We start from the raw sequence: 6,051 nt of genomic DNA, 5'->3' as shown, positions 1-6,051 counted from the left end.
TTCATTTGTAGACGAAACACAAGCCTTGTATCTTTGATGGGTTACTTCCTTTGATATTCAATAATACTTTTTTTCTTTGTATCGGAAATTTGAAATAATATATAGGAGAGTGACGAGACGTGTTTATGTCTGATCAAAGAATTAAACGAATTTTTTAACAATTATTTGATAATGTCTAAAGTTATTATAGTACTGCAATTTTAGAGGAGATATGATTGATTGATTGCTGTTTTCTGAACGTACAGTGGCAAATATTTCATGCAGATTTATGAGCAAGAGAAGGATTTTCAAACAAGAAATAAGAAGTTGCATGCGTTGTCGTTGAAAAGAATTAAAAGAAAGTCCAATAAAAATAAACAAAACCAGTGTATATAATGTGCGAATCCTGAAATACCATTTTCACTGTATCCGTTATGAATTTCTAATGTAGAATGATAAATAAACAGACGACAAATTCATGATTTTTGATACAATAAGAAATAAGATATAATGTGTACTGTTTTTATAAATTCATGATATAGGTATGAGATGCGGACGGGTTTTCATCGCGCCTACAGCCATCCAGGTGTAAAATTGATACACAAATATGTAAATATTAAGAATAGTTCACGAACAGAGCGTGCAAGAGATTTAAAAGCAGCAGTTAAGTTTCATTTGCAGACAAATGTACCTTTTAACATAATTATTAATGTTGTATAACTTAAAACAGGTTTAGTTATTCAGCTTGTTGATATTGAATTAAATTCCACTATGCTGTTTTCATTATGCGATTCATGTTTACTGTCGAATAATGATACTAGACTTTTATTTTCACTGTAGGGGCGATTCATTTCTATTGTACATGCGATGCATTTTCACGGAAGGAAATTAATTAATTTTCATCATATAACGTCTTAATTCAGCCGACTCTCTAACAAAATTTATGAAGTCAGAAGGATTGATTATATGTGACCCGCCACGACATGTCCAGGCTTATGGAGGTAGAACATCATTGTGAGAAACACGCTGTTAACTATATGTGACTAGCCACTTCCAGGCTTATGAGGGTACATTGTCTAAACTTTGCTTTTTGTATATTTATCTAGAACATTCTGAAGCAAAAAAAAACTCTGTCATGTTATTATGAACTATTTTTTGTAATAACAATGAAACGAGTCATTTCGAATACCGACATGATAATGAGACTGTTCGATGAAGTATTTCATTATCGAAGACACTAATTTATAAAATACAAAATTATTGTATTCTATTGGCGCTTAGTAATCTTCAACAGCGTATTTGAATAAAAATTTCAAACGAATTAAATTTACAACATTACAAACAGTTCTTGGCTCTATTTTAGAAAATGTAATTTAAACTTGTTAAAATGAAGTTAGTATAAAATTTGTCAAAGAAAGCTTTTAAAATTCCTTTTTTTCAATTTGTCTTTTAACTTAGATTTATGATGCATGTCTCTATACATAGTATGCGACGCGTAGCAGTTTATAAGTAGTTGTTCTCATATATGCATTTGATACAGTGCATTTATTATGGATATATTTTAGACTCCATTTATGAAAATCTATAGATCAGAGAATTTTGATTTTTTGTATCAATTTAAAATGTAGATTCAAATATTTATATGTCGTTATTACAGACAAAAAGATCTTATCATGTCAAAATCATGATACAACAAGAAATTTTCATATGCACGGTCTGAACACAAAAATTTACAGAATAAGCATATTTCTTACTGAATAGAGAAAAATGGCCAAAAGAATTACAGAATACAGAAATGTAAAACCCACCCACCCCCTTCCCCCCCCCCCCCCCTAATCCAGACCCTCATATATCATTGTGACGGATAGTTTTGTTTGTTCTATTTATCTGTTTTTATTTTCGAAAAGAATATTTGTACAAGGTGTTGTTAATAAATGTAACGGACAATATATACCATGCCCTCTCAGCCGACGTCGTAATTTCATTTTTAATGAAAGAAAGTATTTAAAAGCTTCTCTCCCTGTGCAATATGATTTATTAAACTCATTAGGCAGAGCATTTTTTATGACTACTTGCATAATTGTTTAATCGTATTAAATTCTGTATCAAATTTATATTAATAATAAAAGTTTCAGATCTTTAATATTGAAAACTGGTTAAAATTATTTACTTGCATTAATATTGATATAAAAACATCCAGTGCGTGTTTTGTGTGTTTTTTTGTAGATCTAAGAAAAAAGCAACTCTGTTACACTAAAACAATCGACTAATTAAAATTGTCACATGGTGTCTTCTTATGTCGTGATCTGTAATTTATATATTCGCCATCCGTAATTATTATCTAAAATGTTTATTTGGCATGCCATACTCGATAGAAGTGCGGACGTGAAAGAAAGCACTCTTCACAAAAACGTGAACGGAGATTATATTTCGATGATTTCGTCATTTATAGCCTCCCCCCCCCCCCCCCCCCCCCCCCCCATTTATAAAATATTATACGCGAATCTGAAGATCTGTATTAAAATTGAATGTTGACACCGATGTCGATCTGTTGGATGTAGAATTTATTTTCAAAAAAGGTGTTTGTTTAGGATATACCATTCCACGGAGATTACTAGTCCAAATAATTATGACGTCTTGAAAGGCTATTATATTTTTTTTCTTTGACGCCTTACATCGACGTAAGGCGTCAAAGAAAAAAAATATAATAGCCTTTCAAGACGTCATAATTATTTGGACTAGGAGATTACATGCTTAACAAATTTCTGCAGTTTTCAACTTTGTTTAGTTTTCAAGATTGATATGATTTGGAATAAATGACGATTTAACAAAATTATTTATGGTAACCTCAGTTATAAACAAAATTATTTATGGTAACCTTATAATCAAATTTAACTCATATCACACTCTAGTTGTGCTAAATATTTATTCTTGCTTGGTCTTCTATCCGTTAACGGGAATTACAGGTTTACGAAGAAAACATTATGACGGCCGGTACGATCACTATCGTTGTGCAATATGTAGATAATAAAGAAATATAAAAATCTCAGATATAATTATAACAAGCTACGGGTATATAACTCGAAGTCGTTAGTTTTGCTTTGTTACGGTGGGACAAATCAGCGTCATAAAATGGGCGCTTTACCGGAGAACCAGTGAGTAGCGCAAAGCTAACAAAACCTGCGTTTCAGGAGTAAGTACATGGGACCTATTTGTATCATGTTTTATATCTGGTTCTATATTGCCAATGTTATTTAATTGATACTGTGTCTATCCAGTCTGTATCTGGATATAATATCCATTTCATTTTCAAAATGATCAAACGAAGAAAGTGTGGTTCTAATATTGAAGATTCTTCTTCGTCTTCTAACATTTGCGGCATCTTGATCGAGAATAAAGCCATCTTAGATATGGTTCAATTCATATTCGCGGACAAACTACGATCGAGATATGACTGGGTATAGCTGTAGTAAGTTACGCCAGGATTTACGTATTATTTTCGCTCATCTTAACTTACGACGGCTTTGTGAAACGGCTGTAAAACCTACGATTTATTTACGATGAACGTACGATGACACGTAGACTTACGAAGGCTTTGTGAAACGGTACCCTGGACCTTTTTCAACACATTTTTACTTTAAGTTCTGACTTCGGTCTTATCCCATGTGTACAGTTTCAGTTTAAGGTATGGTTTGGCACTAGACCTTTTTTTAGCCCCTTCCAAATATGCATGTGCCTTCCTCCGTCATGACATATTGTGTCATTGAGTCTCTGTTCCTGTATTTCATTTTGTTTTTGTTGTAAATATAAATCAGGCTGTATGTTTGCATATTTGCTTTTTTTTTACACTCGTCGTTTTGGAACTTAAAAAGAAGATGTGGTATGATTGCCAATGAGACAACTCTCCACAAGAGACCATATGACACAGAAATTGACAACAATAGAAGAAGACGTTACTAAGTTGAAAAACTTGTGTCTAATCCATTTGTCATTTTTGAACAATAAAATATGTTTAAACTAACAACTATAGGTCACCGTACGGCCTTCGAAGCTAGAATACAGTGATGCTGTTTACTGAAGTTACTCTTAGACTAGTAGCTCTGTACTGTTTTCTTGATGTTGGAGGTCCATAATATTTTTTTGACGGTGTTGTCCATGTACCATTTTGTAGATCGTACTTCTTGGGCATATGTTTTATAGCGACACGCAACTAGAACTTTGGCTATTTTTCAGTTTAAGTTGTCGTCAGCTAGCAATTTATCTATTCTTTTTTCGGGCTGATTACAGATGTTGTTCAATAGTCAAAGTACTCGGATATGTAGTTGGGCTTCTACTGGTAGTATTCCGTTTAGGATGTTGATAGTAACATCTGCTACATAAGTTGGTAATGAGAGTATAAGCTTATTAGTAGCTTTTTCTGGAAGTTTTCGATTAATTCTGGTGAACTTGTTTTTGGTAGATTTAGCTCTTATCCATAGAGAAGTACTGGAGATACGTAACACGAATGACCGAATGACACTTGGAATGACCGTATGACACATGAAATTTTAATCTTAGTTTAAACAGTATTTATTAATGAAAAATTTTACAAGAATAAAGTATTCAAATATTACATGAAGTTTTAATCTAAGCACATATATGTGAATTTTAAACATTGATTTATAAATAATAGTACATTAAAAGTGTATGTTATAACTAAAACATGATTTATTTAAGCAGGCAAGTTCATAAAATGTTAATATAATTTCGTGGATACATCTGTTCCTGATTGCATATATACGATCGCTCAATGTGTTCAAGTTGGACTACCAAAGTGGGGCCCTCATTTGTAAAATATATTATAACTCACTGACACTCCATGAATTGAAATGTATTTCATTTAACAGTCAACAAAAATTATTTTAAGTTATAATTTTGCGGTACGTTTTAAAATCGCTCAGGGCCTCCTGAGTGCACTCAGGACATGTAATAAATATTTTAGTGGGCGTTGAGGGTATGCGTCCGATAAATTATTTATTTTTTTATCTTAATTTTTTTGTTTGAATAAAATTAATTGAATATTTCAGAAGTTATTGAAGTGTTTATTAACATGCGCCGTTATTTGGAATATGTCATGCATGACCGATGATCATATTCGATACCAATTATCATGCTGATTAGGTCTATGCAAGTACTTTTTTTTCAATTTCAATTCTTTATTACTTTAAGCACATTATGCTTATCAGTTCAATAGATACAAATACATTTCTATAACACAACATGACATAATACATCAGAGAAGCAAATAAATATCAAGTATTGACCAATAACAGTTTGGTCCTATGATTAAATGCATTAAACAAGAATTTACACAAATTACGCAAATCTTTTACATTTTCAGTGCTGAGAAGTTGCACTAATTTGAACGACGATGGACGTCTATAATAATAAGGTTTAATAAACTGTCTCCTTAAGTCTCTATAGCATTCACATTGTAAAACAAAATGGAATTCATCTTCAGTGATATTCAAAGTACAAAGAGTACACTTTCTATCTAACCTATTTACTCCATGATAACGGCCTACTTCAACAAACAAATTATGAGATGACAATCTAAGGCGAGTTAAATACACTCTAAAATTCATATGTTTGGTTAGATAATTCTGTAAACATACATTATTGACAATATATTTATATAAATAACACTTAGATGAAACGTTCAGTTGATCATTCAAAGTCTGTTTTGCTTGATCATATATCCTTGTTTTTACAAATAATAATAAATTTGTATCAATAATCAAATTGTCTTGGTTATACCAGATCTCATTTAAACCTAAGTTAAATAATAATTGTTGTAGTTGATAAATCCAACTGCTTCTAATATTACAGAAATTATACAGTTGTTCCCTGTAGCAGTTTTTAAGAATACAGTTGCTTGTGGATAACAATTTTAACCAGTATTTCACTATTTTGTACATTCTAAAATATATCAAAGGATATCTACCCAATTCAAAATAAACCATAACATTTGTTGTACATTGTTTGACACCTAATATGTTTTTGCAAAAATCAAGTTGTATTTTTTCAATATTT

Source organism: Mytilus californianus, unplaced genomic scaffold (genome assembly GCF_021869535.1).
Source record: "Mytilus californianus isolate M0D057914Y unplaced genomic scaffold, xbMytCali1.0.p SCAF_2, whole genome shotgun sequence".
Taxonomy (NCBI): domain Eukaryota; kingdom Metazoa; phylum Mollusca; class Bivalvia; order Mytilida; family Mytilidae; genus Mytilus; species Mytilus californianus.
Note: the sequence above shows the minus strand (reverse complement) of the source record.